The sequence below is a fragment of the Lissotriton vulgaris genome, chromosome 8 (assembly GCF_964263255.1).
Source record: "Lissotriton vulgaris chromosome 8, aLisVul1.2, whole genome shotgun sequence".
NCBI classification, from domain to species: Eukaryota; Metazoa; Chordata; class Amphibia; order Caudata; family Salamandridae; genus Lissotriton; species Lissotriton vulgaris.
In genome coordinates this window covers 1,192,066,756-1,192,081,276 of record NC_141696.1, presented here as the reverse complement: position 1 = coordinate 1,192,081,276, position 14,521 = coordinate 1,192,066,756, and the positions used below count along the sequence as shown (strand labels likewise).

Genomic DNA, 14,521 nt, shown 5'->3' with positions numbered 1-14,521 from the left:
GGCCCTTTGATTTTAACATCGGCTGCCACTGTGCTTTATTATATCTTCTTTCAATTTTAAAGCTCAGTGTCTGCCGATGTTGAAACGCTTTACCTGCACTGATCCGATCATCCAAAAACAGGCTCTTCACCTCTCTGTCCAGTCCTGTCACTCCAGCCTCTCGTCTCCCACACTCTTCCTTTGTGCAAAGACAGCTCTGCTTATGTGACACGGAGCTGTGTTTTGGTGCACCTCAGCTATGCAAAACAATTTAATTTGTTGAGTACTACGATACTTGTCTGCGTTTAATACAGGCAGCTTCTGCTTACAGTTTTAGAGGCTGAGTCTGAGAAGATGCGATTTTTTCTGAGCAAGGCTCATTAGTCCTTACCTGATTTTACCCATGCACTTTGATCCCATTGATGTTTTGTCTTTATATGGCTTGGTTTTTGAGGTGTTACTTAGAAAAAAGTTCAACGAAGGACTTGATTGCCCTGATTTAGAAACTCATGGCGTATGTAGGAGGAAAGCAGGCTGGTGAGTGCAATAGATATCTGCAATAGATATCTGGAGTGTGTAAAATTGTAACAGTGTGTGTGCATGCATGAGGTGTGATCAGATATAACATTTGTTTTAAGAAACACATTTATGCTCACTTGTTTAGAGCGTTTTCAAAATTTCATGATGTGTAAGTTTTATTAAATTTGTTAATCATGGAACTTTCTGTTTATTGAGGTCTGTGCTCAGGGACATTGCCATATGTTTAAGTATTATATTTGTGATCCTATGTGGGAAGTATTTCCTTGTCTTGCCTGATTAACACCAATATGCAGTTATCGTTATCATGTTATAGGACACAGTGCGTAGCAGTGTGGTGAATGAGGTGTGAGACAGATATACAGTTATGGAAAGCTTTTTCAGTCTGTTGACAGCTTTGAACAGCTCCATAGGTCTATCTATGCATCTTGTTCAAACCACAGTATGGGCGCAAACAAATTAGGCTTAAAGACTATGAATGAGGGTGTGAGAGGTGTCTCCGAAAAATGCGCGAGTTACTTGGCCTTTAGTAGTAGCTCACGACGATTTTCACTCATCAGAAGTAGCTCTCACTACAGTAAAGGTTGGAGACCCCTGGTGTAGAACAATCATTAAGCCCACGTTTAAGTACCTGCCATGCATATATCTTTCTTCAGGCGAAAACAGCCAGTGGCCTCATAGGGATTGTCCAGGAATGACGCAATTGGCGCCCAATACCCACCTTTTAAGAAACTGAGTGAAATCCTTTCGCCTATGTTTAGGTGAGATTGTTGGTACTGTCTATTATTTGTATATATTTGTTACTCCCAACTCTCTACTTCAGAGTCCCTTCAAATAATGATTTCCACATATGAACGATGTTTGAAGGACACGAAATGTTACACAGAATTTCTAAAGGCAAAATAGGATTAATGGAATTGTCAATTGTACATCACTGTTATACTAATGAATTGACGAGCTCCCAACTTCAAGGGCAACTGCAGATAGCACTCATATCTAGAGTAAAATTGGAGATGCTCAGAGAACCGGCTATCGGGGTTAGTAACTATAAAAATATCATGAGTGTCAGCAAGACATAAGGGATAATGACTATAGAACACATGAATATGTACCCAAGGAAAAAAGGTTCTGATACGATATTATTTTGCCCCTTATACAGGGAAAGTGAAGTCTTTCTTGTACGGAAAACCCCTACTAAGAAGTCCTGAGGAAGGTGCCACATTACCAAGTGCAAAGCACCGAAACGCGTCGACGCATTTCTATATAGAAGAATCCATTTCTCGCTCAAACACACTGGATGTACATGTATTACTGTTGCATGTGTGTTATAATGTACATGTCATTTCTAGCTAGTGGATCTAGAAATCAATAGTGGTAAAAACATCAAAGTGCCACCGTTTTAAAGGGGTCCTTTTTCTTTTTTCTTTATTTACATGTGTTGTCTTGAGTAACAAAATCTTTGTGTCTATGATGTGCAATGTAATATGAATGTACTTATATACTGTATAGTTTTATATTGTCCACTGATATTTTGCTGATTAACTTTTATTTTTCAGGGAAAGTTTCTTTGAAATTTTAAATGTGTGTATTTTTATTGTAAACTATTGCTTTATTTTAATAAAAATCTAGATTGTTAACAAATATTTTTCTTTGTGGGAATCATTATACAAACCTTTTCCCTTCTAACGGTGATCTATAGCAACCGGTAATCCAGGTGCTGTGGAGGAACCGTACGGGTATAGATACCACGGGCTAACTAACACACCCCAGGGATTTCTCTTTGACTTTTTGAGAAATTGGTTTCTCCTATGTATTTATCAAAAGACCAATTCCCACCCGAATGACATTCTGTTCCTGCTACGCTTTGGGCTACAGGTCCGAATGAGGTTGGTCTGCTTCAGATTCCGCCTTACGTGGTTACTATTAAGCCTAATGTTAAACTACCACACATTCCTCAGTATAAGATTTCCAATGACGGTGAACGAGCTTTATTGGCTATTATCTATGATCTGGTTCAGAAGGGTGTGGTCGAAGAGACGAGAGGTAATGTTTGCAATAGTCCTGTTGTCCCTGTTCTTAAACGCACTGATCCTTCTCAGCCTCCTGTATACCGTTTTGTGATCGATCTTCGGGAGGTCAATAAGATTGTTGTTCCCCAGTTTCCTGTTGTCCCAGATATCACTGCCTTGCTTACTATGATACCAGCTTCAGCGGCATGGTTCTCGGTTATTGATCTCAAAAATGCTTTCTTCAGCATTCCTATTGCTGAGGAGAGTAGGGATATTTTTGGCTTCTCTCTTGGAGGCCAAAGTTTCCGATTCAAACGTGCACCTCAAGGCTATTGTGAGAGTCCCTTCATTAATAGCCAGGCTTTGAAATCTCAGCTCGATGTTTTCAGTTTGCCCCCAGGTGCCACTCTTATTCAGTATGTGGACGATTTGTTAATTGCTGCTGATTCAGAGGATGTTTGTAAGAATGTGACTGTTTCACTGCTGTGTCATTTGTCTGACCTGCATCATAAGGTGTCATTCTCTAAGTTGCAATATTGCCGCCTAGAGGTTACCTATTTAGGTCATCTCTTGTCGAAGGAGGGAAGGTGATTGACCCCAGAACAAATTCAAGCAATCACGCAAATGTCTGTACCATCCACACAAAGGGAGGTGCGTGCCTTTCTGGGCATTACCTCTTATTGTAGACAGTGGATTCCGAATTTTTCCTTGTTGGCTAAACCTCTGCTGGCACTTACGTTGAAAGACACACCCCAACCTCTTCCTTGGACTGATGAATGCCAGAAGAGTTTTTCTGACTTATGTACTGCCTTGTGTTCTGCCCCTGTGTTAGGTACTCCAAATTACAGTAAGCCTTTCACACTTTACGTTAACGAAAGGGAAGGTTGCGCATTGTCAGTTTTAACGCAACAATTTAGAGACAAACAACGGCCATGTGCCTATTTTTCGGCTACGTTGGATCCAGTAGCCAAGGCATTGCCTAGTTGTCTCATCGCGACAGCAGCGGTAGCAATTTCCATTCGTAAATCTGCTGGATTGGTACTAGATAACACTCTTGTTGTTATGGTACCACATACAGTGGATACTCACCTCACGAGTGCTCGCTTGTCTGGATATGAGCTGACGCTTTTAGCTAGCCATATACACATTAAGCGGTGTAATACTTTGAATCCAGCAACATTATTGCCCATTCCGGAAGGTAAAGACACTCAAGAACAGCATGATTGTTTTCTCCGGACGGAGGAGGAAACGAAAGGCAGAATAGACTTAAAAGACACGCCACTCGTGGACCCGGATGGGATCCTATGGGTGGATGGGTCTTGTTTCAAACCTCCAAATGGTGAGACGACTGCAGCTTATGCTGTTACCACCTTGTATACGGTAGTGGAGACAGCACGCATTCCACACAATTCAGCCCAAGCAGCGGAACTAATTGCATTGACGAGAGCATGTGTGTTGGCTAAGGGAAAGAGAGTGAATGTATACACTGACAGCCAATATGCCTTTGGTGTGGCTCATAGTTTTGGTCGTTTGTGGAAGGAAAGAGGATTCTTTACTTCCCATGGCACTAAGATACAGCATGGTCAGTTGGTAACTGACCTTCTCGAATCACTTGCTTTGCCTACCCAAATAGCGATAATAAAGTGTAGTGCTCATAAGAAGATTTATGATGATCTGGGTCGCGGGAATGCTTTTGCAGACGAGGTAGCGAAAGAAACAGCAAAAGATGCTACGAGTCGCATGTATGTTGCAGGCCCTGCAAGATGGGTCAGAGAGAGAGGAATGTGTGAGGACACAATAGAAAGTGTGAGAACGATTCAAGAAGAGGCTACTGAGAAGGAATTCAGTACGTGGAAAGAAGGTACGGGAATGTTGGACGCGACAGGGTGCTGGACGGAATTGTCAGAACATCAGCGTTGGCTGTTACCAGATGCCTATGTACTACCTGTAGTTACTATGGCGCATGGTCCAGCCCACATTAGTGCAAAAGGCATATGCAAACTTCTGGCTCCAGTATGGCAGAATGAAGGAATTCCTAAATGTGCGGAGAATGTGGTGAAACATTGCATTGTTTGTTTAATGCATGATCCAGGGAAGGGAACCCCAACTCCAAGGTCATTTTGCTCCCCCTACTTACCCTTTTGAGGTATTACAAATTGATTACATTCATATGGATCGTTGTAATAACCTCAAGTATGTTCTGGTGGTGGTGTGTGCCTTTTCCAGATGGATAGAGGCCTACCCCCTAAAGGACAATACTGCTTTGTCTACTGCCAAAGTCCTCTTGAAGGAATTTTTCCCGAGGTTTGGTTTGCCTCGCATTGTCTGGTCTGGCAATGGGAGTGAATTTGTAGGCCAAATTATGCAGAAAGTGTGTGCGGGTCTTGGTATTAGGCAGAAATTCCATGCGGCAAACCACCCTCAGTCAGCAGGTTTGTTAGAGTGCTATAATGGCACTCTCAAGCTTAAATTGGCGAAGATTCAGGCCAGCACGGGTCTTGCTTGGCCTGACGCCTTACCTTTGGCACTTTTATCCACGAGAACTACTGTACATTCTCGTTTAGGACTTAGCCCTTATGAGGTCGTCTTCGGGCACCCAGCCAATGTCTGGGGAGTCCCTCGACCTAAGAAGTATTCTGACATCCAGTACCCAATGTTGATTGACTACTTGCATGACCTCACCACTAAATTACGTGTTCTTCATCAACAGGTTCAAAACGCTTTGCCGGAGGCCTCTGCAGATCCAGGTCTCTCCATCCAACCCGGTGACTGGGTCTGCGTGAAGAATATCCAGCGGAAAAAGAATCTGGAACCTCGTTGGGGCCCGCCTCGGCAAGTTTTGTTAGCAACACGTACAGCAGTAAAGGCCGTTGGGAAGAAGAACTGGGTCCATGGCGTGCACTGTAAGAGGGTACCTTTGCCTTTACCTTTTGATCAGTGGGTTCGTAAGGGTATAAATGATAGTGAAGGCGAAAGGGCCCCTCGATTTGTACCTTTCCGTAGTGCATGCCTGGATCGAACGAACTCTGAGAAAGAAGACGACGACGTGTTGCAAGAGGCTGTACCATCACATCTGCGATTGAACACAGTAAATCCAGAGATTTTGTTTCAAGAACAAACGATCTCTAATAAGACTCGGTACAACTTAAGATCCGAACCAACGGAAGACAATTGAACTTTTCTTCTTCCATTTTCTGATTAAATTTTTTGAGAGACATTTCTTTACTTTTTTCCACTATCCATCAAGTTGCAGGGTCACGGTAGGAGTCTTAAGCTGTGACCTGAGTAGCGACATAGGTCTGCAGGACTTGCAGTGTCATAGGACGGCTAACAATCACAGTTAAGTGATCTAGGAAGATTGCGGTGAGCAACGCTTTAGAGTATGGATATTGAAGTGGAAAGCAATGATAAGAATGTAAAAATGAAAAGAAAATATAAAGAACTGTTGGTAAGTCCATGTGGCATAACCTTATGTATTTTAATATGTTTATGTATTTTATTAGCTTGTGTAAGTTGGATTGTTTACACTATGCAGCAAGCACCTGTTCCAACTTCTGTTTCCTTGTCTTTTCCTACTACTGCCTCCCCACATCAGTTTCATACACTTCCAGAACACGATCAAATTAGGAGAACAGAATACTTCAATAATTCATTTATTCAGTTATTGCATCAACATCAATTGGTAATCAACACCACTGATTGTTGGGTCTGTGGGCTCATGCCCCATAACACAGAGAGAGGGATGCCATATTTAGTTCTTCCATTTTCCTATGAAGGTTCCGCTTGGGCTTATTTAGGCATGTTTTCCAATGTATATCAGAATCAATTTCGATATCCTCCTGGTAGTCCATATGGTGGTAGATCAGATTTTAGTCACAGTTCTTTGATAAAGGGAATAGTGGCCATGGCTAGAATCGCTGAGATTAGTAAGATTCCTGGTGATGAGAAACAAGCATATGATGGCTGGAATGTGACTCGTTATGTTACTAGCCTTAAAGGTAAGGCTAGACGAAGGAGATCCCCACCAATTTGGACTGTACCTCATCGAGGTAATTTTTGTCTACAGATCAATGGTCAAAATGTTAAAAATCAACAGGAGAAGAGTGTTTGTTCCCATACTTATATCTATTCACCTCAGATTTCTTCACCGTTAGTGCCATCACAATGCACATATTTTGTCTGTCATGGTAGAGCCTATACGTGGCCTCCTACTTACTTTTCGGGAACTTGCTATGTGGCTTTTCTTCTTCCTCCAACATATACTGCTCCTTCAGGTCATCATAGAAGAAGACAAGCAAGAGGGGTTATTGATTCTAAGGACACAGCAGGACAAGAGGGAGGTGACCTTATTAAAAGGTTGCTTCCTTTCTGGGGCCCAATGGCCAACAGCAGAGATATTAGACAGCTAGCTTGTGTTGTTGAGGCTACCATAAATGTAACTTCTGGAGTTTTGAGTAATCTGACAGCTGAACTTCAGGCGGATCGTCTTATGACTTTGCAAAATCGGATGGTTTTAGACATCATCCTCTCAGATCGTGGAGGAGTCTGTAAATTGATCTGGTCTAGTTGCTGCATTTACATTCCTGATAATGCCCCTAGGGTATACCAAGCCATTTCTAAGTTGCATATAATTTCCGAGTCTTTAAATCAGGACACAGGAGATTGGTCTATGATGGGATGGTTTTGGAGACTACTGTCCACTTGGGGATGGAAGATACTAACATTCCTTGGAATGGTTTTGGCCATCATTTTTTCATGTTGACTCTGTTTACAGTGTGGCCCTGCCATCTGCGGTCTTTGTGCCACCATGTGTGTCCCAAGGCCTGTGTCACAAAAAACATAAAACATTAAAATGATGTTGCAGCAACAGCTCGATGACCTCATGGCCATAGACATCGACTCAGATTAACTTGCGTCCTTTGTGTTTTGCCTGAGTAATGGCAAAAGGAGGGTCTGAGGTTCTTTGGTTTCTAACTTCATCCCGTATTTAGCCGCCATTTTGTGTCTCGTCGCCATTTTGTGTTGCCCTCACTCAGGCAGCACGGCGAACGGAGTGTTTTTGCTTTTCTGAGCTGCTACGTGTCTCTTCTGTTAAAGAGTAACTCCTTGTTCTTGTTTACAAAACCAATGTCAGGGTCTGGCCGAGTTCACTAATCCATGTCTGGGTTGATTGATCCCGGTCTCGACTGATTATTTGGCTTCTCCAATTCTTTCCTTACATTATCTTATCAGACGGGCCTTCGCTATTCTTTTCTTGTGTTTTCTTGTTACACATCTATCCTTTGAGGCACACAAATACGCCCTGCCTTCTGCAAATTGGATTGTCGGTACTAGCACTGATTAATTTGTTGGGAGGGGTTACACACGGGGTTTGAGAGAGGGGCGTATTTGGGACACCTGATAGCTTGTTTTCAAACTTTTCCTATTGGCTTGCTTTGTATGTATAGGGAGTAAACTTTGTAAATATGTGAAGTATAAAAGATTGTGCGCCACGGATTGAAGTGGCAGTCTCCTTAGAATCTACATTCTGTATGTACTTCTGGGACAACTGTGCGTAGCTGCAGCTAATAAACCTGGTTTTCTACACCCAACAGAGTGTCTCGTGTCTCTGTTCGACAAGGCAGGTGAACTCTGGGATCTAAGGCGTGCCCTGCGCCGCCAGGCCCATAAGGCCCTGTTCTCCAGTACTACATGGCGGTGGTGTAGTACATGAATACCTGAACCACCCTTCCCTGAATGGAGGGCAGTAAGGCTTTCAGCATTGAGTGGATAGCTTGTAAGTCCAACAGGTTGATGTGGAGCACAGCCTCCCCTGGAGACAACAAGGCCTCTGATCTCTCCTTCTCTCAGAAGGCTGCCCCAGCTTAGAAGTGATGCATCAGTTACCACTGTCATCTGTGAGTGGGGTAGGATAAACAGTATGCCACTGACCAAATTGTGGTCCTGTAGCCAGTACTGCAAGTCCTGTACAGTTTCCTCCAAAATCTTTACAAGTGCGGAGAAGTCCCCTTATGTTGCAGCCACTGGGACTTCAGATCCCACTGCACAGCCCGCATATGGCACGTGGAGTTCTTAACCAGCAGGTGGCCATCAGCTTTAGAGTCAACCTCACTGAGATCTGGAGTCTGCGCTGATTGAGACAGCGTCAAAACGGCACAGCGTTCAGAAGGTCTCAGATGAAAAGGGAGCGGCTACAAAGAAGTCTGGTTTGACTTCAGCACATTCATTGTGAACCTCAACAATGTGAGAAGGTTTGATGTAGTCTAAAAGGTAGGTGATGACTGCCTGGGGTAAGCCCACCTTCAGCATCCAGTCAGTGAGGTAGGGGAAGACCCCCATTTTGTCTGCAGATGAGCTGTGAGCACTGCCATCACTTTCATGAACACCCGAGGGGCGGCGGGGAGGTCAAACAGGAGCACAATGAATTGAAAATGATCCTGGTTCATCGTGAACCGCACGTAACACCTGTGGAACTGACAGACAGGAATATGAAAATAAGCATTTTGATAGCGTCTAGTCTCTGGGATCGATGGCAACCAAGACCTGAGCCACAGTGAGCATCTATAATTTGGCTTTCCTCAGGTTCAGGGTGAAGATCTAGAATAGGACGCAACCCACTGTCACTTTTCGGCACCAGGTAGAAGCAGAAATAGCAATCACAAACTACTTCGTGCATCCGCACTCTCCCTGTGGTTCCTCTGACAAAAAGGGACAGGTGGCTGTCCGATAGCCGTTCAAGGAATGGTTACAAGGGAGGCAGGGTTTCCAGGAAAGGAAGGGCGTTAACCTGCTGAATAATCTTTAACACCCACTTGTCCGTGTCATGAAGTGGCAGATTTTGTTGCCGAAAGAATGGCTGTGTGGTGTGAAGAACACAGTACAGAGGCTTGAAATGATGCGGGAGGAGATGGAGTAGCGGACTGGGCTGCCCTTGCTCACCACGTGATATATGGAGTCCTCAGCCATAACCACAGATGGAGGGAAAAGACTGCTGGCCGGGGAGTAGGGGGGAAATGGGGCTGCTGACAACATTAGGATCACCTACCAGAGCCATGGAAGGGGCGAAACAGCACAGGTGGCAAGAGAGGAACAGCAGATAAGGCGTCCACAATATCAATGCTATAGCGAACAGAAACCTTCACTGCATAACGGCCGTCTTGCATGGCCAGGGAATGGATAGCAAAAACTCCTCAGACACCATTGGAAGGACTTGGGCCAACGAGTCCCACAGTGCGTGGGAGAATCTTCTCAACAGACAAGCAGTATTCACAGAGCGCAGGGCAAAACTGGTGAATAAGTAAATCCTGTGCCCAAAAGTCTCAAGGAGTTCTAATAACTGATCTGGCAGGGCGGAGGGTATTCGACTAGGATTAACTTTGCTTGCGGAAGCCTACACCACCAGACCTGTGCTTAAATTGTAAAATATGAAGTCCAGGTGCTCAAATGTTTATCGGAGGCCACACCAACTTCATCCACTGGCTCCACCCACTTCCTCCACCAGCTCCACCCACTTCCTCTATTGGCTCCAACTTTCTCCAGACATTTAGTTGAATCAGCCATGAATACATTATTTTCAGCAGCCAACCTGAAGTTCATTTAAGACTGTAATTGGTAAAGGACAGGTAATCCTCGAAAGAAACTGAACAACAAAACCTATCAACTCCCCCCTCTGAAATATCTTGAAGTGCTATGAAAACAGTTCATCTGAGTTCTCTGTAGCAGTAAAACATATCTGAATTGTGACTTACAGAAAATACTATCTTCCTTCTCATCCTTACCCAAGATCACGTATTGGTACAATGGAATTCCCTGTGACTTCTCAAGCAATCCATTACACCTGGCCAAATGGGAGGGTTACGCATGATTTTAATTTCCAGTGTGTAAATTAACAGTGTGTCTACATAAACAACAGCATCCAGTATGCTTAACCCCTTCGTTGCAAGGCCTTCCCCCCCCCCGTGCTTTTCTTTGGCTATTTTGGGTAGTTTGAGCTTAGGCCCCTGTACTTTTTGACAACATAAGGTGTCCACACCAAATGTGCATCCTTTTCTACCAACATCAAGGGGATTCTAAAGGTACCCAGGGTTTGTGGATACCCCAAGAGGGGTCCCAGAAATTAGCCAAAATACAGCTAAATTTTGTTTTTTGGGGAACTAATGGGAAAAAAGTGCTGCAAATGAAAGCGTCTGGTCTTTTCCCTGCAAATAGTATCAAAAAAGTGTTTATGGGGCTGAAATCACAATTTCCCAGCTTTGAGGGAAATGACCGACTTTTGTCACAAAATCAATTTTATTTACACAGTGTTGGCATTTTTCTGGGAAATAGCCTATTTTTTGTGCTTTTAACCTCCTTCCAGTTAAATGGTAGAAATGGGGATGAAAGCAATAATGGATCCTGGAAAGTATACATTTTAGAAACGTAGACAATTCTGAATTTAGCAAGGGGTCATTTGTGTAGATATTTCAAGGTTTTGTTTATAGAAACTAAATTAAATATAGGAAAAATTGAAATTTACTTGAAAAAAACAGCCTTTTGTGTCTACGTTTTCACCTGTAAATTCTTCTAATTATGACAGCTGTTTGAAAGCAATATAACGCTACATCCGCTGGACCTTTCTGGTTGTGGGGATATATAGGACTTGTAGGTTCACCAAGAACCCGACAAACCCAGAGCCAATAACTGAGCAGCGACTTGCATTTTTTTTTTTATTATGTACCGAGTATATAGCAATTATTATGGGAAAAGGTATACATGGAAAAATCAGTATGAGAGGCACCCATGTATTTTTGAAATGGGACCAAGATATAAAGTTTAGAAACAGTAGATATTTGCATATTTCCAAAATTGGGAATACCCATACTAGTATGAGAATTATAGGTAATTTTTCAAAATGACTTCTTTTTTACACATTGTCTTTCATTTGGAAGGCAGAAATGCATCGAAAGTCAATACGTAATAACAGTTGCTCTACAATTCTGTGTTACCCCAAGTCTCCCGATGAAAATGGCACCTCACTTGTGTGGGTAGACCTAGTGCCTACAACAGGAAACTGCTCAAAACGCAACATGGACACACCACATTTTCACAATGAAAAATTACCCCTTTTTTGCAAAGTGCCTAGCTATAGTTTTTAAACCCTAGCTTTGCCGGCAGCTAAGGACACCTCGCAAACATATACTTTTTTTAAACTAGACACCCAGGGGAATCCAGGATGGGGTGACTGAACTGGCTCTCATCAGGTTCTGTTACCAAGAATCCCTTGCAAACCTAAATAATTGTCCAAAAAAACACATTTTCCTCACATTTCCGTGGTGTAAAGTTCTGGAATCTGCGTAGATCCACAAAATTCCACCCACCCCACGTTCCCCATAGTCTTCTGAGAAAAATGGTACCTCACTTGTGTGTGTAGGCCTAGTGCCCGGGACAGGAAACTTTGAAAATAGAAGGTTGTCATGATCGAAGGTAGGCATAAGAGAATTCAGCGTGTTAACTCGATTTACAATGAATATCAGCCCGTAATTTTATAACGTCGAGGGTAATGAAGCGATGTATACATAAGAAAAAGCATGATGATGTTTGATTTGTTTCATGTGTAAATTCGTAGAGCCATTATGTGGCGCATAGCGGGAAAATGTTAATCAGTCAAAATATTTTTTTGAAAACAGCTATGCAACGTGAAATATACGGTTGGTTCATGTTAATTCATGACGGTTATGTTTGCTTAAACTTACAGTGATCCCCTGAAGAAGAGCGACCGTAAAAGCTCGAAATGCATTGGGAATATGAATACTCACTGAACGATTGGTTTAAAAGTATGGGCATACGACAGCAAGAAGTTTTCACACAGCTGCCGTGTAGAAGCATTTATACTTTTTAATCGTTTACTATGTAACCAGTACAACTGAGGAATGAATTGGATACAATTTTCAATAAAAGGATTGAACTTTGATTACATTCATGGATTTTTTAAATACGCCATTTCGGCAATTGCTGCGCTCTCAAGTCTGAGGCTTACCCGCTTCAATTTCTTGTTCAGTATTCACCCACGTGGTCTTAGGACAGACCGCTTTTGAGAGCACGGCAAGTATTCAGAACATCGTTAAAAGGAGTAAACATTGCTCAACACCAGGAGTGCGCTTGCATTTTCCATATTGCAAAACACAACGTGGACACATCACACTTTCACAGTGAAAAATTAGCCTTTTTTTGCAAAGTGCCTAACTGTCGTTTTTTAATCCTAGCTCTGCGGCGCCACTAGGGAGTCCAATGGTAATTGTCCCTTAATGTAGGCTGGGTCAGATGGTGCTGGCTTGTTTTTCTTATCTACCCTTGCGGTAAGAATAAGGGCTCTGACTGGGTCATTAAATATGTCATCAACGTGCCTGATCATACCCTTTAACATGGGGAGTGAGTGTGATGGCTTTTGTGTGCTGCTCAGTGTTTCAAACAGGAAATCCTCCTTAAGGGATTCTTTGTGCAGCTGCCCACCATGATAATTGGCTGGCAGCTCTACGTCACAACTCTATGTAGCCTACACTGTCATCCGGTGGAGAGGGTTTTGTAGGGTAAAGGTCAGGATTGTTTCCCATGGGATAGTTGGTATTGTAATCTGTCCATGGATCTGGAACTAATGGTACATTGTCCCCATCCCCGCCCCTAACCCCATCATCATCATCCTGCTCTTCAGGTGTGTGTGGTGGTGAGTGCTCAGGTAAAATCATGAAGTGTTGAGGTTGAGGAGAAGGAGGAGAAGGATTAGTCCTGACATTCTTCCTTTTCAAAAGGAATATGGTAGGCCTCCTCTGATTCAGGTTTTCATTTTAGTGTCAGTTTTGTAGAGATTTGTCCAGTAGTTGGATGGATGTACAAATCTAGTTGTTTCAGTTCCGGCTTGCTAGGCGGAGCATCGAAAAGTTGTTCCAGAGATGGAGCGGGCACATCCAGTTGGTTTGGTGCCGAAACGTTTAGTGCCGATGGTTTCTGAGCCGTGGTCTTGGGTCCTGAGGATTTCGGATCCAAAAGTGTTTTCAGTGTTGAAGGTGGTTGGCTGGAGCTGGTCTTCGATTTCAATCCAGAAGGTTTTAGATTGGAGCCCGATTTCTGATGGTTCGAGTCTGCGCCGGAAGGCTTTTGGGCGTATTTTTATGCTTTGCCAGGGCATCAAAAATGTGTTCTCAGTGCTGAACGTGGCCCAAGGTTGGACCGGAGCCTTTTTCTTAGGGTGAGGTGTAGTCAGAGATGGCGATGGGATCTTGTTCTTCCGTAGCTCCCATAGAGTCTCTGGCCTCTTGTTGTGAATCTTGTTCAAAGAGGTACGGAACAGAGCTTGCATATTGGCTCTGCATGTCACATCGGGAGAGTTGCAATGTGTCTTCTTGGAGCAGAAAGCTTTGCACGTGTCACAGTTCTGTTCTCTGTGCTCCAGAAACAAGCACAGGTTGCATACTTCATGTGAGTCGGTGCATGCAAACTTTGCGTGGCACCGAGGGCAGAATTTACATGGAGTATGTTCCATCGATTGCGAGGCGGACTGACGCAGGTAGGCCTGAAGGCCTTCCACGAGCTTCCCGACCGAAAGAAGGTTTTTTAGAAGTAAATACGATATACAGAGAATGGGATACGTGATCGAAAACAATACTGTCGAGGATGAGTGTATCGCGTACCGAGGGAACCCGATGAAACGGTTTTGAACCGGAGCGCAGCAATTCACGTCTGAACCAGATGGCGGAAAAAAACAATCTAACAATGGAGCCGATGCGCATGCGTACTATCACCGAAAGGAGGAGTCACCTAACTCGTGATTGGAAAAGACTTCTTCGAACAAAAATAAACTGAAAACATGCGGAGCCAACACTAGATGGCAGTAGTATGCAAAGCATGTGATCTACAGCTCACATGCCTCGAACATATAGTTTTTGGGTAGCAAATCCCAGGAAAATGCTACAATTTCACCTCACACTTTGGCACGGTTCCTTAATATAATTTCCAAATAATCC

At 43.4% G+C, this 14,521-nt stretch overlaps 1 protein-coding gene across 2 annotated transcripts in view; it reads right to left on the bottom strand.

The window, feature by feature from the left end:
• The window catches only part of PROSER1 (proline and serine rich 1), a 216,685-nt gene that overhangs the window by 31,934 nt on the left and 170,230 nt on the right, over positions 1-14,521 (bottom strand). The gene's annotated exons all lie outside the window — the stretch shown is intronic.